Source organism: Lonchura striata, chromosome 8, assembly GCF_050655825.1.
Source record: "Lonchura striata isolate lonStrDom1 chromosome 8, ASM5065582v1, whole genome shotgun sequence".
NCBI classification, from domain to species: Eukaryota; Metazoa; Chordata; class Aves; order Passeriformes; family Estrildidae; genus Lonchura; species Lonchura striata.
Genome location: NC_140710.1, coordinates 17764536 through 17792444, shown reverse-complemented (window position 1 = coordinate 17792444; position 27909 = coordinate 17764536). Strand labels below are relative to the sequence as shown.

The 27909-nt window shown below is 39.9% G+C and overlaps 1 protein-coding gene across 1 annotated transcript in view; it reads right to left on the bottom strand.

The window, feature by feature from the left end:
- Nucleotides 1-27909, bottom strand: part of LOC116183123 (uncharacterized) — a 196296-nt gene that overhangs the window by 128994 nt on the left and 39393 nt on the right. Inside the window, exon 3 of the mRNA XM_085586534.1 lies at nt 13352-13421. The gene's annotated coding sequence lies outside the window, so the exon portion shown is untranslated. The remainder of the gene's footprint in view (nt 1-13351; nt 13422-27909) is intronic.

The following is a 27909-nucleotide window of genomic DNA, read 5'->3' as shown; positions in this document are numbered from 1 at the left end:
ATTGCTTGGCCAGACACAATTTAGCCCAAACCTCAGTGCACTGGGGAGGCAGGATAGGTAAGGGATCCCTGGATCATCAGGTCTACTCTCCCACAATCAGGGAGCCATACCATACATACCTTTTCCTATCAAACCACATCTTAAACTTGAGTAGGTAGAAGGCAAGATAAGGTACTGCTATTAGACTGAAAATACTGCATCTAAAATTGAGAAATGCTCTTAATCCATGCTACTAACAGGACAACAGAATTCACTTTTAGAAAAAAAAAATTAAAATTTTCTTGAGAAGCTGTTCAGCTCAACTACAGGTAAGCAGTAAGGTATAATACAGCTTCAGTCCAAACACAGAAACACCAGGTGATTTCAGTCACTGACTCCTACATAAAGTATTCAAACAAAGGAAGTGACAAAGAAGATTGAGAATCTTTTGCCATCTGATAACAGTGTGTGAGGCATGGCTACTGAGGGCACTATTAACACACACACATACACCCAGTGATGAAAGTATGAAGGTTTTCTATATACGAGCTAGTAAAATTTTTAAGAAAGTAATTTAAGGCATTTTCCATGGATTTTTTACAATAATAATATTTTACATGACTAATATGGAGAGTAAAGGGGTTTTGCCAAATCAGGTCCTAGTTGTACCAAATCAAATACAGCAAAAGTATCTATCAGGACAATGGCATCTGCTACCATGTGATTTTTACTACACAAACCATTTTAGGTCAGACTTATGGAAGTTTTGACTGAAAAAAAAATCAGACCCTAGTTTAAGGCTTCCAGATTTGCCCTAAAAGTAAGGTGGCACTGCAAGAACTATACAAATAAGGAAATCAACCTGAAACATATATCAATAAAGTCAAAAGCATTCTCAGTTGTGTTCATCACCAAAAAAAACCAGAATTCAAAGGCTTAACCTAAACAGTTTAAACAATCTGTGCGCTGTATTACTAGTGGTAAATATCCACTAGCTGACATTTAAGAGACCTGGATGACCAAGAGTGGTTATATCATTTAGATAAAGGTTTATACCTCCATATTTCTGATCAAAAACTTAGGATGCAACTGAGAATACATGGCAAAACAGATTTATCCTACAAAAGCTTATACTAGGAAGCAGTTGCAGTCATTTTGAGCCGAGATTTTAAAAGAGGAAAAACAAAGAGCAATATAGGCAGTAACTGCTAATGTTAGTCCATTCAGACAGTATTATCTTTTATCTGCAGACTGCCTGTAACACTCCTAGTAATGACTTGGTAGGCACAGCAACAAGCAGTATCTTTTCCAACCTGATTCTTAGTCAAGGAGTATCTCTCTCTTCCTATATGCTACAGCACTTACATTGTTCATACTGCTGTTGCTATCAAGCGTGTTACGCTGCCAAGTGTGCTGAAGAATTCAGCATCTGTTACGTATCTTTCCTCTGTTTAGGGTAAACAGTATGTATTTATCAAGAACCCGTCCCTATTGATTAACCACCCTGTTTCTCCCTTGCTTCCCCATTTGCAATTCTCTTCCATAAAATTTCTGCCTGGACTAAATCTTTGCCTGCACACACACCATATGGCACAATGATATAAATGAGGCTAGACTAACTTAATTAATTGTATTAGACTCCATGAAACAGATTTTAAGTTCAATGATGAGCTTTTTTTCACCAGTGCAGAACACAGAGTTGTCACCCAAGCCATGGAGCAACAGGCTCTTTCACATACAAGTTATTTGTGCATGGAAGACAGGAATTCTTCCTTTCATAAACTGGAAATGGAAGAATAGCAGTCTTTCTATGCACATTTGCTTTATGAAATTCTATTTGTCGCCCCAAAGTGTACATGCCTAAGAACTGACACAGACATATCTAGAGCTCAAAAGATATGTGAAGACCTTTACCAAGCAAAGCAATGAAAATCCTAAGAGTTCAGCAATCACGTTGCAGTAGCTTTACTCACAGAGAAATTAGAACTTGTCTGAAAGAAACTACAAGTGACTTTCTCTGCTTCTTCTGATGTTTATTTTTTTTAGTTACTTCATTCTGAGATGTAGGGATACACACAAGTCCCAGAAGCATCTCTCATGTAGTTTTACTATCTGTTACACCTAGCCGCCTGCCAAAATTTTTTGCATTACCTGTGATGAAATCTGAGGAAAAGGAAATCTGTCATTTTAATACAGCTTCTAAATCACATATAACAAGGTATTTTAGAAGAGAAGATCTATTCAAACAAAAGAGAAAATATGAAGCATTTTTTCCTAGACAAAGAGGGGGAAAAAATCATACAATAACCTTAATATCGAGTAAAAAAAAAAGAGAAATACAGAGCTGCTGTTGAGCACGGACATAAATCAGATGCTGGTATGCTCCCTGCTGCTTATGTGTGGTGTTGCTCATCACTACCATAATTTATACATGGGGAAAAAGTTCTTATTTAAAAAAAAATTTGGGTGCAACTGATTTCAGTGCAAATTCAGAAACATAAACAACAATACTTACAATCAAATATTATCTACCAAGGTCAACGAGCATGTGGAAATTCTCAAAGAGCATGACCAAATCCACTATAAGGGATAACATCCATTTCAATGATTTGTTAACTTCTAGTAATTCCTACAGTGGGTACAGGAGTTTTCAATTTTTGTTTATAGAATAAAAAGTATATTAGTCATTCATGATTGTTTTTATTGAAACTTCACATGATCTGTTACTATGTCATTTTGCATTATTTTTATTCTCAAAATGTAAAGTTAGAAATATCTTCACTTTCCAAATATTTCTGGAGCCCTTTGTATTAAACCTTGCGAAGTAGTTAATCTTTGTTTTTTTCTCCTTTCCCCTCACTTGCCAGTAAAGGAAGAATCACAAGAGATACAGAGCAAAAGTTGGCTCTGCATCAGTGAGTCTCTGCCCTTGGTGAGTAGAAGGCACTCATGGCTCCAAGGGCTCACTACAGCCCCTGGAAGGGCCAGGGGGTCCCAGACAACCCTCCCGAGTTCGACTGGGGCATCTGTCCCCTTTAAAGGGCAAGCAAACATTTTACTAAGCCTTTCCTACATGAAGTGGGTCATTGCAGAGCAGGGAGCATTCATGGATGCTCCAGAGAAAAGTGGTTTGCTGTTGGATCTGTTTTTTCTCAGCAAGAAGGGTTAAGGCTCTGTCATCCAGAAAACCAGAACAAATAACATAAGACTGTTGGCAATCCTGCTCCAAGGGAGGGAGAAAACTCAAAACAGAAGAAATAAATGCAGTTTGCAATGTCAAGTCGTTACCAAGAGAAAGATTGTGGGGTAAAGTGCTGCCTGAGCATGCAAGCTCGGGCTGCCAGGCAAGGCAGTGTCTTCTTACTGGGTGCAGGGAACGGCTGTAGTCACGCTCCAGGTAAACAGAGCATCACATCAAAGGCACACCTGACTCCACCAGCCATTTTCCTGCCTAATGGGAATAACCTGCAGGACCCCAGATACTGCCTAACAGCTTGGATCAAAGAGGACAAAGAAATATTTGCTATACTCCTGCAGAATTGGAGTTTGCACTACAACGAAGATAAAAGAGTATTTGTTTGTCCTCATTACATGAAGCTTTTTCAACAAAATAATTAACTGTAGCATAACAGAAAGCTTCACTGGGTAAGAATTTTAAAAGCATGTGTTGAAACCCAGCTACTGAGAATGAATTTGAAAGGCCATGTACAAATATGGAAAAAAGATGTGAAGCTTTTTTTAGAACTTTATTTTTTTAACATTTTCTACCCTCTTAAAAGCATAACCATCAAAGCAAATAAAAGTTTAATAAGTAAAAAAAACATTTTAAATGAAAAACCATGATTAACTTATTAAGATCCATTAAGTGTATAATTACAAGGATTCTATTACATTAAGATACCAATTTCTTTAAAGCCAGAAATAATACCTGCTGAAACTTTAATTATTTAAATGAGAAGAGAAAAAGGCATGTTATCTTCTCTGACAAAGATTAAAATCAATTTAATTGCTTCTCTGCTGCATTGACACGATTCTTGCTGTGAGTCAAGCAACCAAAAAGGGAAATTAATACTGCAGCTGTTAATCAAGTGATATTTGTGTGCTTCATCTTATTATAGCAGGAGCAAGAATAACTACTACTTTGGAGAGTTTGTCCACAGTATATTTCATAGATTTTTTTGCTTGAAAGAGCATCTTGAGTTGCAGGCATCTCCAGGTGACATTCAGCCTGAGAAAATTGTATGTTACATTGTTTGATCCCCTCATAAAAATTGTTCTTCCAAGAGTAAGGTTTATTTCAAATTAAATGCACTCTCAGGTATCTGACTCGCTAGTATGAATTCACCAAGTCACACCAAAAAGGGATAGAAATACAGCTGGAGGAGAAGGTTGCCAATGACTCATGCTTTCAAGGAAGAAAGCAGGTCAAAGAAATCAACAATTTCAGTAAAATTAGAACATACATTTGAAAACATGTAACATCTGAGCACACAGCACAACCCATGGCTTCTATCTGCTGATTCAAAAATGTTTATCCTTGCAGTGCCTTTGTTAAATCTCTGCACCAAGTGAATATTCAGCAACATCTACAGTCGACAAATTAATGTATCTGATTGTAAGAAAAATGGTATTGTGATATATTTATGAGTTCTGAAATACAAACCCGTGTGGTACCTCATCATCTCTTATCAGCCCTTGTTAACTTTACAGATGATGAGAAGCACCAGAATAACTGAGGTTGTCAAAACTAATAGATCTCAGAGGCTCGGCATCATCACAGTTCAGTTCTATCTACAGTCCACTTCTGAGAAATTTTAACTCCTTCACAACTCTTCTCTGAGCAGGAACCAATTCCATTACCTGGGATGTTATTTACTGTTGGCAGCATCAGGTGCTACCCTAGGTATTTCAGGGAGAGCAGGCAGCACTTTGGGGAAGAACTTGTGCTTAGTGGCAGAAAAATACCAAGCAGGTAAATTTAAATACAACCTAAAGTACCATCTGGGTCTTACTGGAAATTCTAGGATCTGGGAACAGCAAAAGGTAAGTTTTTTTGAGAAGGGCTTTTCTAGGACAGTATGGGTGTATTTGCTAACAGTAGAATAATTTGTAACACTAATTCTTCACTTAATGCACTAGCAAGCATTAAGTAACTAGGTACAGAGTTTAATGACTGTTTTCACACTGCAAAACTGGTTCAAGTTTAGTTTATTGCAAAGTGTCAGGGAATGTGAGGAGCCAAATCTCTTTTCTTTCTGTATTACTTGGGCAGTTTAATTTTAATTTAGTGCTTTAAACTGGGTATCTGGTCACTTCACAGCCCCTGCCATGGCTGACTGTGCTGCTATCAGACCACCAGGTTATATTCAGTTTGGCCAAAAGTGGCTGTGATGGATCCCAAAGGCTGGTTTTTAAGAAAGAAAATCTTCAGTGAGTTTTGATACCAGACTGCAGAAACCAGCCTGCGTGTGGGTTGTGACAGACTCCCAGTGCTCAGATGTTCTTGAAACTGAAAGCCAGGGAACCCTATTTAGAAGGGATTTTGGCTACATTTTAAGATCTTGCAGATAGACTCAGGACTAGGTCTGCTTTTGAATGCTTAACTTCTAGTTCACTGAGGAAAAAAAAATTTAAAAAATAAAAAAAAAAAAAAAAAAAAAAAGAAAGAAAGAACAAGCCTCTGGCTGTAAGACACTCCAGTTAACCAGCCATCACTACTGCCTCAATTTTATTTTTTAAAACTAATGTTGGAGCTCCCTCCATCATCCTGGGATAACCTTGGGAAAAATCCCTTAGTAAGCCACTGACAGAAAATTTCACCAATTCAAGAAGCATATCCTGCCACCCCCAAGGACCCACTCTAGAAAGGACTGGAAACATTCCAGACAATGTTTCTGCACACAAGACCAGGGAGGAAGGAAAATATCAGACAAGCCACTAAGGATGCTCATGAACACAGCAGCAATTCATGGTAAGTTTATTTACTGTCTCATAAAAACTTGGTACATAGAAACCTGAATTTGTAAGTCTCCTGGAGGCTTTGCAAGTTCCCCAAGGAGCTGCAGGAAGCAGAAAAGCAGCACAGCAAGTTGCAAGGCACCTATGCACTGATGGCTGCAGGGAATGATGCAAATCCCAACAGCCTGGCATACTGTGGAGCAGCACAGTGGGACCTTGGACAAGAGACCAAGAAATTCAAGTTGCTATTCATCAGGGGAACAAAGCCAAGGAGACCAACAGCATCAGCAAAGATGATTTTCCTCCCTGCATTAGATCAGACTCAGAGGGAGAGGCTAGTGACAGAAATAAGGACAGAACATGAGCAAGAGTCACTGTAACCATGCAGAAGAAAATAAATCTGTCATGGAGATGAGACAGCAATAACAGCAAGCTCTCACTGTGCCTGGCAGGCACGGGCAGTTTCTGCACGTGCTCCTGCACACACCCACAGGCTCAGGTAGGAGCCTCAGCTGAACAGACTCTACCAGGGGCTCAGAACAAGCCACAGCATCAGAGTAGAACTTTTCACTCATCTGACACAGCAAACAAATATATCCAATAGCCATCATGTCCTCTGGGATGTGCGCCAGAACAAAAAAAAAAAAAGAAAAAAAAAAAAAAAGAAAGATGTTTAGAGAAGGAGATTGATAGAATGAGTCCAATCTTATTTTCCACAAAGTGTGACACAGCAAGCTTCACTTGCTCTGATGCCTGTCAGAGGGTCTTTGTCACCAAGAGACAGTCTGTCCATTTTCTAGGCGAAAGTGGGATTGACTTTAGCAGTTGCTTCACTTAAGAGTCCTAAATGTAATTCTGCATCTTCAGGAACAAACAGACGTGTTCCATCTTGTTCGACAAGGATAACGTTATGTTGCCTCTCTTCTTTCCCTCACATCTTGTCCATCCTACCTCCAGCTGTAGGATGCTGCAGAAATAAAAGACTCTTGGTGTGTGCTGTGCAAGCCATACATTTGGCAGCAACTTTTTTCAATCTACATGGCTACACCCCATCAGTCAGGGTACCACTACCATTTATATTGGTCTATTTGTAGCCAACCACCTTACCAGACTGAGAAACTGATTAGAAATTTAAAAAAAAAAAAAAAAATCTAATAAAACAGCTGAGAGCCACAAAACAAGGTAACTCAATAATATCGTTTGTCATAAAATATTAAAGCCAAGTGCCCAGAACTGTTGGGTGCACACAGTTCAGCACTTCCCAGACAGTCTGGTACTTAGCTTTGGAAGTGCTGCATAGTCAGAAGCTGTGTACCATTCTTCCCACAGCACAGGTCTGCAGAAGCAGCAGAGGAATGCATAAGAGGAGGATATTTACAGAGCAGGGAAATCTGGTGGGAGGGGTATAATAGCATAAGAGCCTCCTGGCTCTAGGGTACTCATTGAATCTGCCACTGGGGGATAACATCTAAGCACCTTGATGTACCCTCAACAGCTCACGCAAAATGGACTTGAAACCATGATCCAGTTCACAGGACCACCTTCTCAAAAACTATCCCTCAGACCCCAGAGAGCGCTGCATCTGGTGTGCCCTCACCAGCTGTGACACCAGCACAAGGACATGAGACACAGCACAAGCAGGACTGAATGATGCTGTGGCCCAGCCAACACTGCCCATTAGTCACGAACCTCTTGGAAATGGTTAGTGTTTCACACTGCTTAGGTCCAAGGCAGACCCAAACATATTTAAAGAGTCTGGAGAAAGAGAGATGAGAAAAATACATCTATCATTTCAAGAGCTGGTAGTACTCCTCTTTTGGGGAAATCCAGCAAGCAAACCCAGTTTTTGTTATTGATTTCAAATGAAAGACAACAAAAAGTAGATTCAAGCCTTTATTCTGGACGTAAAAATGTTTTCAACCTGTATTCTATACATTATTGTGAAGGCTCTTTCAGAAGCTATTTTGCTTTTTCCAAGTACTTCACTTCCACAAATAGCAGATGAACATAGCTTGTAGTTATTAGATATTACCCTTAAATCCTCCCACTCCTCTCAACAACACCAATTCCAATTAGATTTTTGTATTTCTTTCATCTCTTTGTAGAGATGAAATGTTCTCTAACCACTTGGCATGGTGCCAAGATGAATATTTGCCACTGTAATACACTACAGCCTAAATCACACTCCTGCTAGAAGTTGCAGTGTTTTGCAGTAGAGGCACAGAGGTGCTATAAAAGGAAGTAAAATCTGATTTGATTTTTCTTGTGAGTATAATTTCAAAGAATAAAAGTGGGTCAGAATCAAAGGAGATTATTATTTTATATTATTGATTATATTTTAAATTTAAACAAATAAAATGATAGTATTTATATTATTAGATAATTTTTAATATTAAATTATTAGAGAGCACATCAATCTTCTGGTATGGAGAGAGCCTGATCTGTGACAGAAAATGGGCAAGAGAACTCCTGCTCTGGTATGCTGAGAATGAAGTCACATTTTTCTGTATGTCGACTTAGAACACCAAGGATCTGTGTGAAACATTTTCTTTTTATGGACACTATCAGCCTGAACAAAAGGAGAGATAAACCAATACTTTGGCCTCAACATTCTTTTTCTCAGCCAACAGCATTTCATAAACTCAGAAACAGTAAAAATGGATTTCTGGTCCCTTGCAGCCTGCCAGGAAGCTAAAGGACATCAGAAGCTTATCAGGTTTCCAGCATCTCAAGCTTTCTTCAGTCATCCATTCATCTTCCTTTCCTCATGACTTCTTCCAACACCGATAATTTGCAAAAGGTTTGCAGAAACAGGACAGAGAGAGGGAGCAAAAGGTGTCCCCACACCTCTCACCATCAGTAGTTTTTATGTTCTGACAGTTTGGAAATGTAACTAACAGCACAGCATACATCACTCTCGATGAACAGTCACCATCAGGGCCACAACACAAACACAGAGGGGATGCTCTGAAGATTACTGGTGCAATTTAGGGACTGGGAGCTGGGAAACCACAAACACTTTAGATGTCTGACAAGATCCTGCACTAGTGGTTCTAAAAGGATGCTTTACTGCTGCATCACTACATCTGCAGCAAGTTAACCTCTCTGCCTCAGTTTTAACTTCTGCAAATTACAGATTAGAATTACGGGCTAGGGACTAATTAATATTTTAAAGGGACCAAGGCTTGAAAAGGCACAAAATTGTCATTGGGTATTGGGGGAGGGGAAACATTGTCTATGATGCCCATGACAGTGTAATGCAATACTGTATGAAAAAAATGCACCCAGATTTGCATATGAGACAGGCTGAAATAAAATGAAAGAATAAAATAGAAGTCTTAGAAGATAAATAAATTGTGAAAATAAGTATATAGCTTGCTTGGAGCCGTATAAATGCTATGGATTTATGAAAAGAACAACAACAAAATTCTAACTCCTGACGACCCTTAGATATGGCTCCACAAACAGTTTCCACCTGGGAGGTTATGTATGAATTTACAACACATTTTATATTCTACAGTAACTACCCACAGGTATGCTTTACTGTCCAGTAAATACAAGAGAGCTTATAACACATTCATGGTTCAGCTCATGTAACTTCAACTATATCTGAATCTCAGAACACTATTATTAAGAACACATGTATCTGAGGTAATAACAACAGCAGGTCCTGTATGACACTAGCAAACAAAACCTGAAATTCAATACAATACAGCATAATGTAAGGCAATGCAAGATGATGTGAAATGGCCTTCCTGCAGATCTATGTGCTGAACAGGCATTTAAATCTTATTATACCCGATCATATTGCACTATTTGGGCACATTTCTAGATAGTATAAAGAAACATTATGCCTAGTACTGCTAATTCCCCACACGCAGCAGATGGTTTCACCGTAGTGAAAATGTGTGTTTCAAAATCAGACCCTATGTAGGGAAGGTAATGATGGAAACCGTGGCATCACTTTCCAAAGATACAGAGCTCAGTTAAAAAAAAAAAAAAAAAGCCAAATGCTACATAGACAGTGAATATGGCAATGATTTACTGAAACTTCTGCAACAAGTAGGGGAGCCAGAAGTGAGATGCTGATGCTTTCTTTACCTTTATCATGTAGGAGAGAGCAGCTGCACAGAAACAACAAACTTATTTTGCATGCCTGGGATATCAGAAAAGTAGCACTACCAGCTTCAGTACTAAAGGAAAGCTCAGTAAGCATGACAAGCAGCAATGTCACGTCCATAGCCTAATGAAGGCAACAAATACCTTCATGAAAACCTCACACAGCCCAGGCATATCAGCTTCTGGCTCCACTTGACCCAGTGCAGAAACACCCGGTGGTAGAGGAGACAAATTTGGAATTTCTAAGAAATTTCTCTACAGGGAAAGAATGTCAGCTATTTCCATTAGGAATAAAAGAGAGCAAAAAATATGTACTCAAGGCAAATTACACCATTTCTGTCACAAACTCCCTGCAAGAACAAGATTACTTTATTGGATGGAGACTTGCATTTTGGCTCACAAACATCTTGTGAGTTTGTCCCACCCTCCCTTGAAAGCAGCCCTTCCTTGGGACCTGATAGCAATCAACAGAGGCAGCTGCCTTTTACAAATCATGACCTGAAAAGCAAAGAAAGATGTTTTTGTGTCCCTTTATCCTATAAACCTTTGTCAAACTTCTCACCAGCTCCTGTAAATTTGTTCTTTGAGACCAGTGTGAATGAGGACAACCAGATCCAGCATTTTATGCTTGATATCCAATGTTCGAAAGGAATTAAATGAGCATGAGGTTTGGGGAAGGGGGGAGCAGGGAGAAGTTGGGGCATGGCTTTTCCCCCAGATACCTTCAAAGAGACTGTCAAAAGACTGCATTGTTTATTCCACCCCTGACTCCTGGCCCAGGGGAAGCTCTCATACAGAATTGTCCCGGTACCACCTGGCAGGGAGCAGGTCTCCGTGGAGGCTGGGTGTGGTTTCCAAAGGGCAGAGCTGAAGGAAGAGCCAGGTCTGTCCCACGAAATCAGGGGCAGGTTCCAGGTGCTCAGAGCTGCCCACGAGCTCCATGTGCAGCACCCAGTGTCAGCTGCCCTACAGACACAGCTACAGTTCTAACAGGGACTTTGTTACTTGCAGAAACTTTATAATTTTTGCTGTGATTATTACATCCACATGGGATCTGTTTGAGACTTAGTATTTCTGCATTCCCTCTTGGGATGTAAATGAGCCAAAGAGAGAAGATTCACCAGGATCAACTCCAAATGGAGCGCTCTGCCAAAAGGAGCACATCCCATATCCGCTCCTTCAGTTTACTACACCCCAGCATAGCAGTCTCTTTCTTCTTCAGATCAGAACCCATACTGAAGGCATGTCAAAGCTTCTCAGGAAAAAACTTTTTCATTAAAAATTCCACATTCCCTAAGAAAGTTTCAACAAATTGCCACTTTTTGACATTTGTTTTGTTGAAAAATTTCTGACCAGTTCTGCGAATATAACATTACATGTGCTGCACAAAAATAAACACTTACAGAAAACTAGCTAATATAAATTTGGAAACCTGTTAATTAGAACTAAACATATGAAACATATGTCAGTTACTGATAACTATTAAAAATACAGTTAAATATAGCAGCTTGTTTTCCATCACTACAGCTATGTAATAGCTCACAAAAAATGAGACATGCAAGTGCAACATCTTGAGACAGCACATTAGTGTTCATTTTGGTCACCTTACTGGTGTCCTATGTATATGCACTGAAGACAAAACATCACTGCTTTTCAGCAACCTTCAGCATGTAAAATGCAAGTACTGATACTGCCTTCTTTATCATGGGCAGCAAATCCTGAATCAAAGGTATTTTCTCAGAGCTACCAGTACTCAACTGTGAGAAAGCCTGAGATGCCTTTGGTAGCAACTTATGTCAGGATTTGATTATACATACAGCATCTATCACCCTAGAACGTGTGTTTACTGTTCAGAGTCTAGTACTGGTACTTCAGCAGAAGTTAAAGACACTTTCCTTCAAAGTTAAGAGAGAATAGTATCAGTTTTAGGTGAAGGATGAAGAGAAATGGACCAAACAACCTTTTCCTCTAAGTGCCATTCTTTGCTGGTAGTAGCCCAACTCCTCATGCAGATAAAGATGACAAACTGTCTGTGCTCTGCTCTGGGTCAGTTCCCAAAAGCAGACTGGCCCACTGCTCCACTAGCTTTGCCACAGGCAGGGAGCAGGTCTGTCAGGAGTCAGCCACCCCAAGAGCCTGCAAGCACATGTCTGGCTTCCACACCACAAACCCCCCAGCCAGGCTGAATGCAGCCCAGGCAAAGACATATTTTTACACTGGTGATCAAATGTATTGGCTCTGCTCATGAGAGCATGGCTGCCAGCAGGAACCAAACCCAGAGCCCTCAGTTACAGCCATACAAGTTACTACTTCCAGCCCCAAAGTAAAAACTCACAAGCAATGACAAAAACCTACCAATTAAACACACTCACAAAACAAAGAAAAAACAAAAAATAAACAAACAAAAAACCCACCGAAACCAAAACAAAAACAAAAACAAAAAACCAAAAAAAACCCCCCAGTAATCACAAAACCCCACAGATATGTCTGATCTAGTTTCCAGCACAATAAAAACAACTACACTGAAAAATTACAGCAGAATAAAGACCCTTAAGCCGCAGACATTCTGGTCACATTTGCTCACTAACCTGATAATCTCATTGGTATCCTGCACGATAGAGTTTGCCCTTTCCCCATCAAAGCTTAGCTAAAAAGCAGACACAATCAATAACCCTTCCAAAACAGATACCATTTTCTGCACATGTCAAGAGTTTCTTAAATCATTTGTATACTACATGTGGATTTTCTCTTCCCTGTGCCCAGAGGCTAAGTCCTCATTACACTAAGAGGAATTAAGGAAATCAAAGTGTTCATAACATGAGGTGGGCTGTTTCAATCATAGTAACGGCTTTCCTGAATTAGGTCGTACAAATCTAGAATAGATACATATATAAGAAAATCAAATGCTATAAAGTGAACTTCACACTCCTAACCAGTAGCTTATGAATCTCTTTTACAAGACTAAAGTTAAAAATAGTGATAGAAAACTATTTGTTTCTATATAAAGAATTATTACTACAGAAGAAAATCTCTTTGAAGTTTTATCACATTTCATCCTTGCTGAATAGTCATGGCTTCAGCAGCTGCTACATGAAATGTAGCTGTCAGTACAGTGAATAAACACGTAAGCAGTACTATAATGCAGCTGCCCCTGGTAACAGCATTAGTATAAAGCCTTTAGTGGTCACCACTAAAGTCCAAACCAGAAATGTACTCTGACTTTATAAAAAGATGTGCTTTCATGTCACTGAACATGCTAGCCCATAGACTATAAAGCTTATGTACTAGAGCTTACCACTAATTTTTCCTCCTTCAGAATTCAGAAAACAGAGAATCCTTGTTTGCTTCTTATTTTGGCTTCCTCCCTGTAAGATATTTCTAACAAAAAACACGTTCAGTTCCTTTTCCCCTCTGGCCCACTCTTCCAGTACTAAGGAGTTCCTCTCATCTCTCCCCACAGCCAGCGCTACCTCAACCCCTCTTTCTCCTTCCTCGTGTTTTAACACAACCCTCACACACTGCAAGCAAAACACAGACCCTGGAACAATGCCTGTGGGAAAAGGGACAAGGTAAGATCAACTCCCTCATCTATACTGGTCTGCAGATTTCATCAGAATACTGATTTGAGGGAGAAAAATACCCTGTTCATTTTACTAGGAAAATCCATGAGCAACAGACCTACCCAGATGGACAACAGTATAATAAACAGAAAGTTGGCAGCATGAAAACACCTGTTGCTGACAAACTATTTTTATTACAGTTTTAAGTCTGAATAGCTTGTACTACTTTTAATTTTTTCATTCTCTCACAGATCTCAGTTACATGTAATCACAAGTCTTCTGATCAGCCAACTGATTTCCTTAGTAGACAAGGTCTTTTCATAGAAATGAAAGATGATTCTTTTATAAGGTCATTCTTGGAGAGCCTGCCCAAATAGAGATGAAAACATTAACAAAGGACTGCTCTGTATTCTAGAGAAAAATAATGTTTGAAGGAAAGAAGAAAAAAAAAAAATCAGGCAAGCAAGAGCCAAGTGGGAAGTCTTGCTATCTACCCATTCAGCACTTCTACAAACAAATCTATTTAGTCATCTGCAAGCTTGGCCATAAGGTCCCCGCAGGAATTATAGCTGATGCATACACAAGCCCCAAAGACTTTTGTTCAAAAGTGTAATCGCATGACAGAAAAATATCACCTGTTTACTGTATATGCTACCTCAAGTTATCTCATAACATCACATTTTTGAAAAGGTGAAGGAACCACACAGCACTGGCAAAGTGACAGAAATCATTTAAAATATTCAGTTCATCAGTTATTCAGGATAGTCTCACAAAGAAGGGGGAAAAAATCCAAGGGCAGTTATAAAGGAAGGCGTGCAAATGTGCATAAGTTTAAGCATTACAGAGAAGAGCATGACTAAAATATCAAATACTAAATTCAAATGAACTGTTAGGATTTCCTCCTTCCCCCATTCCAAGAATGATGACAAAATGATCTAGAATAAGTAGCTGTATTTTCTGAAAGGAACCATTTCATCTTGTGGGTTTTGTTTTGTTTTGTGATATTGATGGTTACTATCCCTCCCTCTCAACATCATTTCAGGTCTAGGTAAGAGTGTCACCAGTACCTCTAGTACATCTTTTAAAGTACTTGAATTGCTTGTAACTTCATACCACTTCTGTTTCAGCCTTTCCTCTGCCTTACTATGTTATCTATCTCAAAAGACTGTAGGGAAACAGCTGTTTTGTCTCAAAAAGCATCTTTTCCCTCTTCAATTGCATTTCAATTTCACCTATCCTTGGGGAGCTTTGCTCCTTTTTGTAAAGGAAAATAGCTCAAACTAGGCAAGTCAATAAATGGTTTATACACCACAGCTATTACCTAACAAGTTGGTCAAAACTTCCTCAGACTTTAGAAGCCATCTCTCTCAGAGGATGGTTCAACACCACACAATAACTTGGATAGCTTTATGAGAGAATAAAGAAAAATATGTGCATTTCCCAAAAAGCCCACAGGTGAGGTTGGGAAGCAATGCTGAGGAAATAAAGGCAGGGTATCACTGCTGAATGTAATTTTCCTCTTCAGCTGACAGATAACGCAGAGGGAAACTTCTTGCTGCATGTCACCTCAGAGCTTTGCAGTGGTACAGGAGGTGCCAAGCCAGCAAGGCTTTCCTGATATATGAACTTACGCCCTACCCACCAGTTATTTATTTATAGTTATTTATAGTGCAGGATCTCCAAAATATTTGCTTAAACAATTACAGGGGATGTGTGACTATGTCCAAATAAAACTGAATTACTGACATATTATTTAGAGACTTAAGGAGAAAAACAATTATACTAATCCCAAAGGGAAAAAAATACCACACAAGAGAGCCCACAAAAAAAAAAAAAAAAAAAAAAAAAAAAAAAAAAGCCATTTTCTACATAGGCACACTCTGGAAATGGCTGAATTACATTTAGACTTTTTTGGAGAGAACAAAAGGAGTCCAGTTCAAGTCAGACAGCTTGTTGAAAAGTTTACACTCTACACATACAATGAGACAACACTATAAGAAATAAGAGTCATGATATTAGCTATAAATTTGCTCTTAACAACTATGTAATGCCAGGTTCATCTTTTATATCACTGTACAATATAGTTGCAATAGTAGACAACCACATCATAGAGGGATCTTGAGCTGTGACTTGGATCCACAACTGTACAAAGCACCTCCCCTCCTCTGTCAAGATTATAGCATAGTATTGAAGACAGAGAAAAGCCAGTATGCACCAGCTCACCAGTACCATCACTAAGCATCCTTCAGGAGAGCCTGACCTAGATCAGAAATGCTGCATTTCCACCACATTTTCCTTATCTCCCAGCCAGTTCTTCCTCCTCAGTCTGCACTCCATTGATCAGAAAGCAACAGCCTCAAATAATTTTTAAACACATTTTGGCTTTAATTTGTCCTCTCCAAAATGGGTCTTAAATAGAAAAAGGAAAGTGAAACCAAATCTCTACTACATGTTAGCCTACATGGTAAGCAGCACACAGAAGCACCCGGCCAGCTCTGTGTCAAGAGGCTGACAGAGGAAGATTTAAAGCTGCAAGGATCAAGGAAAAACCAAACTTACATCCATGTTTAGGCAAGCAGCCCAATTATCCAGAGCATCTGAGCTAGCAGCTCTCACGTTGGCAGTATTGTACTCTCAGTCCTTGTGCTTTGGTGTCCAGTTTTGTGCTACTACATTTGAATACTGTATGGTAGAGCTGCTTATTTAGACTCTTCATTTGGCCTTTGCCACTGTTCCTATTACCAGGTTTCAAGAAGTTCCAGATTTGCATATCAACAGCACTGGCAGCTTTTCTAGAGTAAAACAAATACCATCTTTGAGTTGTGCTTGGCAACATCAAACTTTTTTAACTGTACATCCATATCACCTAGCATAAAAGCAGAGAGCCACCTTGGACCCAAACTCTCCCTTCCCCCAGAGGTATTTCCCCCAGAGGCATACAGATATGAAAAAAAGAAAAAAAAAAAAAAAAGAAAATCAGAAGGCTTTGTGATTACTCTGTGGCACACTGAGCCTGTAAAACTAAACCCATTTTATTTCATCATATTCAAATCCCCACAGTTCCAGTGAAATTTAATTATACCTTCACTTTGCATAATTAAACAGCCATTTCATGACTTTCTACAGCATATAAAATGACTGATGAGTGCAGTGGTAAAACTTTCAAAAGTACTAAGAGATTTAGGAGGCTACAGGTATGTCTAGACAGCAGCTAACTTGCATAAAAGCAGCAGTATTATTTTGTTTGCCCAGTGGGATTAAGCAGCTCTCCACATATGCCACATTTTAGCAGTTCAACTATTTCTGATATTTTATCTATCCCATTTACAGCTCAAGTAATTGCATCATGTAGAACAGATATATGTAAAATCCTGGTTATTTATCAGATGGAACTCAATATTTTAGCCACAAAGGAACTTTCAGAAGGTTCATAGTTTGGTGAAGCAGCAGCTAAGAACACTCAGTTGAACCCTTAGCACTGTTTCATGCCAGTACATTAATTAGGAAACAACATTTTCTTTTCCTTCCCTCTGCACTGAAAAAAACCATGTATTATGTGAAACTTTTTCTCTCATTTTGTATATTTTCAGCTAAGGAGCTGAAAAGCTTCTTAGATCAAATTCACCATATTTTAGGTTTCTTCTTTCCTGGTTTTCTGTGCCACGTTCATCCCTGTGATATCCAAGTCAGCTGTGCTTAATTCATTCCTCCTTAGGAAGAGGTGGTAATGAGTTATGGCATCTCTAACAGCAGAGTACAAAAGCTTTTTCTAACTTTTTTCCTTCTGGAAAACTGGTATTTTATAAGCAGCTAGAGTAGGATTCACACATATCAAATATTATCTGGCTTTTTTCTCATTCCCTTGTCTTTTCAAAGAGACTGCCTTTGCTGATAGAATGGTTTCTGAAGCTAAAGGACGCATCTTAAAGAATCCTTTCTTTTTACAGCAGCACAAGTGATAGGGACTTTCAGTCAACACACCACACACAGAACATAATTAAGAACAGTCTGCTTTGAGAAAGTATTTGCTTCACATACTAGGTGAAAAGTAATGTGTTTTACCATTCTCAGAAACTCTACAAAAAGCCTTTACTATGCCCAGAATGTTGCCACTTTATATGCAAAATTATTCAAATAAAGCAACCAAGGATAACACAAGTTGATTTGCCTATAGCAGAATTTTCTTTTTAATTCAGTCTTGTTTTAACAAGTCAGTAGGCCATAACTTAAGATAGCATTTCTGTGCCCAATACATAATCTTGTATCTTGTAAGAAAACCAGAAAAAACATTAATTAGGACTCCCGTCTGAAAAAGACATCGTGCTGCACTTCAAGTAGTGAAACAGGTGTTTTAACTTTTCTTACACATTTCTATTCAAATACAATCCTAATGTAGAATGGTAAAGACTAAAAGGAAAAAAACAGATGGAGTAATATATACATAACTAAATGTGAAGTATAAATAATGCACGCATATGGCATACATGTGATACTGCTTAGAAGATCAGGCAAAAGTCAAAGGAAAGCAGCATTCTCTGTTTTAATTTTCAGTCATAAGATGGACAGACTTCTTGCATTTTTTACAAAGGTTAGAACAGTTTTTTCTTCACAATTACAATGCTCCCTAGACAAAACACTTTTTACTCTAATTTCTATTACTCATTTTCTAAAAATGCACCTTAGCTTGGCCCAGTCACTGGAGATTGTGCAGAGCAGATCACAGACCTGATCACAGCAGCTTTGTGATTTAGCATTTCCAGAGATCCATATGTACCTGATAGCTGTGCATAGAAAAGGTCACCTAAGTTTACACTGTGTACATGGATAGAATAACAATACAGGAGAGATCTCTGTTGAGGAAAAACAACCTTGAAAACACACCATATTGCACAAACTAAAAATGTTGCCAGAAGCCAACACAGACAGAAGTAGAAATTGCTGAAAAACAGTTCTCGAACAAACAGCTGATATACAGAAATACAAAACTGAATTAAAAAAAAAAATAAGCAACCTTCTTTTTCTACACTCCAGCTTGAGGAGCTGCTGCCCCAAGCATAGCCTGAAACGTCTACAGACCCACTTAGCTGAGGGACCTAAAAAGTTCTTTTCACGCCTGGAGCCAATTGGACCTTCAACCAGTTGAAGCTCTGGATTAGCTCAGAGGAGCCCCACCCCTCTGTGGCAGGCTGCAGGTTCTGCAAGGGATGGAGGAAACTTCACACATCAGCACCTCAGATGCCCTACCACAAACCCAGTGTTTTAATGGAAATCTGCCTTGGACATCAGTTTAAGCTACACTCCCTGGACTGGCTGAGGTGTTTTTTTTGTGCAGAGAAAAAAACACCAGGTACACACATTTCTTATACTGTTGCTGGAAAATTTGCCACCACCAAAACGTCAGAAGTTTTACATCCATGGCAATAGAGCAAGTGTCTGAGGAGCACAGCCAAGCACCAGGGTCCTTCTCATGCTCCTGCTTTATGTCATGTCCTCTTTTGTGGATGGGGAGGTGACTGCCTGCCATTCACTGGGTGGTATCTCCCTCTTGCATTTGCTGATATACCTGTGCCATAGGCAATAGTGTAAACGGCAAAAGCATTTGCCACCCAGCTTCCTTTTACTCAAGAATGATGGTAGTTAGGACAGGCAGAAAAAGAAAACAGAGAGGGAATTCAGTTACCTGCTCCAGCAATTTAGGACTAACTCCTGGAAACAAAGCTGCAGCATTCCCTGCAAGTATCATCTCTACAAAGCCAGCAATGAACACAAAGGATTTAAAAAACAAACCTCAGTTACAAATGCACATTGATTTTCAATAAAGCCATTTGAACTTTTTTTTTTGCTTGGACTGCAGGTTACACTGTCACCACTGATTTACAGACAAGATATCCCCATATAATGTTATTACTACTATTATTTTGTATGTGTTAAGTATTTTTTTAAGCATTTCTACTTCCAGCAGTGGGGAAAATAATATGAAAGAAAAAAATGCCATTTGATTTTATTTCCTGTTGGAATTGCTTGGAAAGCTGAAAGAACACATAATCTTACCAGATAAAGAGGCATTTGTTTTGAAATAGCAACACAGATCATATTGGCTTTCTACCAGCAATGTCACTAACAGACTGACCACAGGAAATTAAGAAGAGACAGCTCTGAGAAAGCTCTTCATGATTCATATTCAAGGTGAGTGGCCAGCTTTTTCTTCCTCGTTCAGCAACTTTCCAATACAAAACATCCATATACTAGAAGGCTGTCATGCAAGAGGCAGAGGTCACGCAAAGAAATTAAAGTAATACAACTGGCTGATATAGGTCAACCTGGTGATTGCAGACCTTCCAATTCAGGACTGCCTTAATTTGTTCAGCTATCAAGTAGGATAGCCTCTGAAAGAGCAATCACAGTAAAAATGTATGAATAGGAACATGGAAAGGATGCAAAGAGACCTGTTTGGTGATGCTGGATGCTTCACACATACATCCTGGCAAATGCAAAAGGAGGAAACCTTAGAACAAAACTCTTGACTATTTTTCATCCACACACAGTACCTATGGGATCTGATTTCACTTTCAAACAGATGCAACTACAGCTGCTTCACTTGCAAGGTGTCTTCTAACAGTGTTGATGAATAGCTCTACATTTATCTCCCAGGGACATTGATCAGAAGGGAATCTGCTTCGTGCTCCAGATTTCAGTAAAAGTGCCTAAAACCATGAAACACCACAGACAACCAAGGGCTCACCTGGGAGGGATGATGCTGTTGTTATGATTCTTAAATAGCTTTCAGGCACTGTCTAAAGGAAAAGTGAGCGTGCACTTGGAATGGCTAACATTGAGGATTACACACTGGAGGTAGGTCTTTCATTCTGTGTCTCATTCAGGTGCTCAGGCCCTCAGCTCTTTGCCAGGATGCCACAGTGAGGGCTGAGAGCCTGCCTGGTCTGCATTAGGGCCAGGAATCTGGTACAGTCATCAATTCAACGTGTTAACCATCACTATCAGTACTTACTATTAAATATTTAGTGTCAATATTTGGCAGGGGTAAATGAGATGATCTGGATAATTGTAGACTTCTCAGCCCCACTTGAAATCAGAGGAAAATAATGAAGCATTTCATACAGAATGCAGCTTTAAAAAAAAAAAAAGTGATGAAAGGAAGTGTGATGTAAAACAATGTGGGTTTATGGAAAAGAATAGAACTTTTCAAGCAGTTGTTACCTTTCTTAAGAAAGATACAAGTTTCCATGAAAAGGCCAATATACTTAGCCTTCTGTAGGGTATTTGACTTGCTAGTCCTGGTAGAGGAGATGAAAAAATATGGGGTCAACACAGTTAGTTAGCACTTAATGTGTTAAAAACTGGCAGTCAGGTTTCATCTTAGTAATTTGAAGTAACTAGTTTATAGTTGAGAAGTCATCACAAAGTACTTATGAGGAGGACCCCAAGGATCTTCCCCTTGGACATACAGTGCTGACACTTCTCCTCAGGACACAAGTGAAAATAGAGCCTCCCCACTGAGAAAGGTGGCAGAGCTGAAGATTAGGAAGGTGGTGAGAATCAAAAATACATCTTTGCTACAGAGCATTCAAGGAGTCACATGCATTTCAGGACAGCCAAATGTACATGTCAAAAACCACAGACAAGCTAAAAACAAAGAGTGAAAGCCAAAGAAAAAATATATTAAAAAAAAAAAAACCACATTTCTCCAGGCATTGGCTCCCACATTCACTCCTCCTTGTGGTGCAGCTGGTAATCATGCAGCATGGGGCTGGCTAGTTGTCTATGCAGAGTTAATTTTATGTTTGTAAATTTTGGAGGCTTTAAATAAAAACACCAAAGAAAAGGTTCCAGACATTATGTGGTAATCCAAATGCTCCAGCTAGGTAACACAAGGAGAAGGGAAACAAGAAAAACCTCTCAGGAGATGCAGAGACAATAAAAGGGAATGTTACTCTTTCCAGAAAGTGCCCCACTGATGCCCATAGACTTCACCCTATTCCTGATGCTGTGGAAAATCATAGATGCCATGGGCATCCATGCATGTTGCCTCATCATTTTTGGCAAGTGAGATCTGGGTAAGAAATTACAGGTCACAGAGTGGACCCAGAAAGTATCCTTGCTCAGGACAGCACCTCAGTATGTGTTTAAAGTATACTGCTGCACTTGAAGTGCAGCTAAGTGTGTGTTACCTGCCTCTGATTTTTGTGCTGAAGAGTGATGGCTTTGAGTACGTGCTTAAATCAGTGTCAGAATCCTTCACTTCTTGGCTGAGCAATTAGTGTCAAGTCAGGGAAGGGGAGCATATTTTTATTGTGAGAACATATGCCCAGAGAGAGTAGGACTGAGCCCAAAAATCATCAAATATGGTCCTGAATGTTGCCTGAGGGTAAATTTCAAGTTGTGTCAACTTGGCCCACATTTGAAGGAGTAACTTCAGGCAGACAGGCGGGAGTAACCTGCCAGCCCTGGGAGCCATCCATTACATCCTCCCTGACACAGAAGGAAGCAGGTTAATTTTGATTCAGACAGCCCAGCAAAATCCTACTTGTACAAAGTGAGCCATTCTTCAAGGCTTGTTTTGAAAGGCTTTTTTTTATAATGGTTAAGTAACTATTTGTTTTTGTGCTGTTATCAATCATCGTGGTGAACGGCCAGTGATAACTGAAAAAATTGGATGTGTTCAGAAAGGAAGAATACCTGGGGACTGGGCTATAAACATCCTTCAAAAAGAAAGCATCCTCTGTGGAAAGCTGATTTTCATTCTTTCCAAACACATATCCTAGACACACTGGCACTTTGTGAATAAACAGTTTAACTGCTTTAATTAAGGCAATACAGCTAAGCTATCATATCCAACCAAGCTAATGTGACTTCTGCTGAACAATAATGGTAAAAGTATTATTCCCTGAAACTTGGATGGGGACAATTTTGCAAACTATTTTTTTCCTAGTCTGTCCATCATCACTCTTGTGTGAGAACAAGTTTGTGGTCTCCTCTGTACTGAAACCCACTGAGCTAGAAAATGTAAAGACTAGAAATATCTAGTCATCAATCTCTGTTAAAGCATCACTTCAGGAAATACCCAGTAAAAAATGTCATGGTTTTAAAAGCTGAAGTCTGATATCACCATTCTCCCCTCTCCCTCCTCTCCTTTTCAAGGCACACAGTAAGTTCCAGCAGTTTCAGAAGGAACTGTGTCTATCACAATAGTTGAAACTCTGGCAAGGGTATCTAATTATGAAGAAGGAAATGGAAAAAGTGCTCTAGGTTTCAGTGCTTGCAGGCAAAGAACAATGCCTCCTCCTTCAAAAATAATCAGTGAAAGAATAATAACCCTAGATATTTTATAGGGAAATTCTAGTTAAGGAATCTAAAAATATTTATGACATATGGACAAAATCAACAAGAGCATTAGGAGAATTTCTCAGTATAGGCAAAACAATCCCTGACAGGCATGAGCAGTGTGTCCTAGAGACTTCCGGCAAAATATTTGTTGCTTTAGTATGAAACCAGCCAGGAGAACCTCATATCCAGCACTGCAAAATTGAGGGTACAAGACCAAGCTTAGAATTTGGACGCTAAAAAAGATGACAAATTTTCAAGTGTAATGAAAATAGTTTCTCTAAGGATCTAAACATGCCTTCGTGCCATGAGCCCCTGCCCTTGGGCTCTCTCAGCATGCAGTATCCACCCCAGTCCAGGAGCCACACCCCTCCACAGCACTGGAGTATTGGACAGGACTCCAATATCCATGCAGCTAGTCCAGAAAAGTTCCACCTGCCCACAGCATCTCCCTATTTGTGTGCAGATCCCTAGTCTCAGGTTAGCTTAGACAAGTTTATGTGAACTGTAGCTGTACCTTTGAACTTCAGTGTAAGTACAAGAAATTAGCTGAGGTGACATGCACAGCCAAGGCACCCCTTGGTTCTGCTGGTGACACTGCTGGGACATCTGTCCTCTGCAGCGCTTGCATCCCTAGAGAGAGGCCTTTGTCCCCCCCTTTCTGACCTGAATCTCTCATGTCACACCTCCTGGGGCACAACAAGGAACCTGGCCAGATGTTTCAATTTCCTCATATTCACAGCTTTGATTACATTAGACTAGACAGGATTTCTCCACTGGCACTACCCGGGGGTAATGTGAAATGAGTTATGAACATTATCCACTCTGTGGTGTACATATCTGATGCCAAGGAAACCTTAATGGGGTCAAGTGGAATTTCATGCTTGAAGAAGCTCATATGCTTGGACATGACCCAACTTCAGAAAATGAGATGCTTTTATGTCAGTAAAAAGGCTTTGGAGATGTAGTTCCTAGTAGAAAGTGACTGCTGTGTGAGGAAGCCTGGTATAACCCGTCCCAAAGGGGAGTCCTGCCTGTGGAGGCAGCTTTTTGTCATTTACATCACAAACTGTTTGGCACATTAAATGGCTCTTATTCTTTCTGAAAGACTGAATACAGCAGCCTAGTATGTTTGGTTCATTAACTGAAATGGATAACCTGATCTACTAGAGAAAGAAAAACAATATGAAGTTTTGCTTTTGAGCAGGTGGTTACCAGGACTTGGATCTTCACGTGATCTCAGCATTTCAGCTACTTAAGAGAGAGCAGAAGACACATCATCTCTTTTTAAATGAAAAGCTGAAGTTTTGATAACATCCTCTGAATTGCTGCGTAACAGCACAAGTGAAGCTTCACTCCTGCACACAGCTCTCCCCAAGGTGAGTGCCTGCAGGCAGCTCTAGTGTCTGGTCTGGTTTAACACAGCGCTGCCCTCACCGGTGTATCAGGAAGGTTTCCAGATGCCCTATTTAAATATGTAAGGACTTGATGCCTCTAAAATCTCCACCCTCAGTCAAACCAGACTGACATTGTCTGAACCCAGCAGGTTCAGAAGTGACAGGGACAGGGGAGACAGAGAGCAGTCAGATAGAACAAGTGACCACATTTCTCATTTTACTGAGAAATCAGACTAAAAATCATTAGCTATTAAGATGATCATTTTTGCAGTCGAAACACGATATGTTGGTATTGACTGCTATATACATAATCAACAATAATATTTAACATTGCTCTAGCACTTTTTGTATGCAGCATGCACTGATTTAGTCACTGACCAAGCAGTACAGAAGATGAAATTCTGATGTCTGCACAGCTTTTACATAATGACAAGGCAGACTTGCCTGATAAAGCCTGGACTAGAAGGAGTTAACACGGTATGCACTCTTATGATGAAAGAATGTGCAATTGTCTAAAGATAAAATATATTTATTTTCTTTTAAGCACAGTAGCTTGTCCAATATGCAGTCCATTACATCTGCATGCCAAAGATTTGATCCAAGCCTGCTCTACACTTATTAAGTTTGCTTTGTGTAAATTTGTGGATTTAATAACAGAGGAACTTTGGGAGCAGTGTCCAGCAATCCATTTACTGCTGGCAGAGGCCGGTTACCACATGCTTCAAAGGAAAGCACAAGAAATCCTTTGTAGACTTGTAGGGAACAGCCTGTTCAGAGAAAAAGCCCTAATTAGTTCAGAAGATGGCTTGCACCCTGAAGCACAGGAGGCATTCGACAGTAATTAAATATAAAGAAAATTAGCATGTAGTTCATGAACCACACAAGCAAGATGACACAATGCCTGGTAGCACTGAAGTGAACTATTCTGGATGCCTAGAAATTAATACTTTTGTTATTAATGTGACCTTTTCCTCAGACCCAATTTAAGTCTGAAAGAAAAGGAGAAAGATGAGAATTCAGAAGCAACTGCAAAAGAAACCAAGACTTGCCAGCGACAAACATGGTGTGAGGAAGAGGCAGAAGCAGCAACTTCTGCTTGACCTTCACCTGGCACTCAATGGCACCGGATGCAGGGAGCTTCCTTTGCCCCTGCTCTTGCCCAAATCCTGTGGGAGACATGCCAAACAGAGCACCAGATGGTTCCCACTTTGAAGAAAAAGGTGGAAAGGATTCCAAACAGTAGCTGAAGTTGCTCAGGAAAAAAGAAAAAAAAACCTGAATGCATCACAAAGGAGGACATCAGCAAAAAAACATGCCAGACAGGCTGGATGGGTGCAGGGAATGGCAAGGAGAAATGCAGAGAAAAGCAGTTGAAATGTGAATTTCCTACTGTACTCCAGTAAGGTCCTATGAGAAGCCTGAACAAAGAGATGTAGAAAGAGCCAGACATGAAGGACATGCAGGCAGGAGCCTGGCAAGCCAATTAAAAAATAGCACTGAAGGAATGAGAGGTAAAATGCCTTGTCAGTATAATGTGAGAGGTAAAGTGTGAGTGATACAGACCATGAGAATAGCAATAGCACCTCAAGTACAAATAGATACTCCTCCCCACCAACATACGAGGCATTAGAGAAAAGCATCAGTGGATATAAAAAGGATGTGCAGAGTAAATTCAAAACTGTTAAAGACTGCAGTGCTTGCCAACAGACTCTACCAGCAGGGCATGTCAGGTTGCTGGTTATTCCCAAGCCAGGCTACATTTTACAAGGATGTAAAATGTATGTCTGGAGGAAGTGAGGAGGCTTCTATCTTTTCCATCTGCCTCAGCCTAGAAGAATCTTTTGTTTGGGGCTATAATGTCTCATCACAAATGTCCCCACAAAGGATTCACTCTTCTCCCTATCACACCTGCACCAAAGGACTTTACACTTAATGCTGTGAAACTCCTCACACTTCTGTATTTCAGTGTGCACCATGACCTATTTCTGCTCATGTCATACTCTACTCCTTGTCACTATTGAAAGTACCTCCTGATTTTTATCATTATATCTGCTCAAGAACATTGATTTTTTTTCAGCCTTGCTATTATTTTTCAAACTGCATATCAATTCTCCTTTGGGAGTCCCTGTGAAATGTATCCTCCTACTCCCAGGTCTCCTGTTTTTCCTTTGCAATTAAACTTTCATGGTTTAGTTCCTTGGCATTGCTTACAGCCTGAGATGTGATTTCAGACCCTTTTTCCATGTGAGTATTTCTCTGGCATTCTCATGGCATGGCCCAGTGTCCCAGAACAAACCCCATAACCCCTGGGAGCAGCAATCTCACTGAATGAACATCCTTCCTGCCTCAGTGAAGAGTGCTGAAACTTTGGAAGAGGAACAAAGGGGAATTTCAAAATCTCAATATTTTTCACAGGAGCACAATTCCTATGTCATTTCAATTTTCATCATTTATAAACCGAGCAACAAAACCCAGGAGCAGTGGGGAGGCAGTGTGGGGTGACTACCCTGCCAGACAGACGTGTTCATGCTCCTGGTATCTGATAGAATAAAGGCATACTCAGCTAATCCCTGCAGCTACCATTTTAGCTTCTGCTTCTAGTGGCAACACAAGGCAGCTAATATCCCTTTAAATGCCTAGGATGTTCATGTGAAAAGAAATATGGCCACCTAACTGGAAAAAAACACTACAGAGCCATAAATCCCAAATTAAATTAGGAAAGACCTAGCACAGTATTGCTGGGAAAAAAAAAAAAAAAGTTAATATATGTATAAATGGTGATGAGCTACATGTTTCCAGACAATCATCTTTAGCAAGATATCTTTTGTCTTTAATAAACACACACAGCTTTTTTATATATGCCAATGCAGACAAACAAAACAATCAATAATCCTGCTCAAACAGGATTACTGCCCAAACAGTAGATACCAAGCCTGAAATTTTTTTTCAGGAGTTTATCAAACTATAAATGTGAAAGCCATAATGCTGTCTTAAAAAGCTATTAATAAATTAGGAATGACACAGACAAGGCATTACAAGTGTACAAAAAACCAGAACCAATCTTAAGTATAAGAAGGCCGCCATAATAATAATTACTTGCCTGCTTTTCAGACTCTCTCATAGATGCTTATTTGCCTGCACTCTCTCCAGGAAACCAAGGTCTGGAGCTAGGAGTTACAGCTTGTGTGAGTTCCTCCCTGCAGGTTTGGATGCAGGTCCCACAGTCAGTTCCTACATCAAATGGCTCCAAAGTCTGGGGCAGGCGTTCCAAAGGCAGCCTAGCCTAAGCCTTAACGAGAGCTGACCTCAGCTGCAGCTCACCTCATCCATCTCCCACCTTGGTATGGGTCTGGGTGTTTTCAGTCACAAGCTGCAGTCCCCAGCGTAACAGGATTTTCAAAAGGCCTGTTTTGTTTAGAGCCACAAGACTGGTGAGGATGGGGCTGTCTGATGTGTAGAGCCTGTGCTCACTCTGCTCCTGCAGGTCCATGCCAGGCCAGCCTGCCCGGTCCCGGCCATGCTGAGGGCAGGCGGCACCAAGCCTCGGGGCTCCT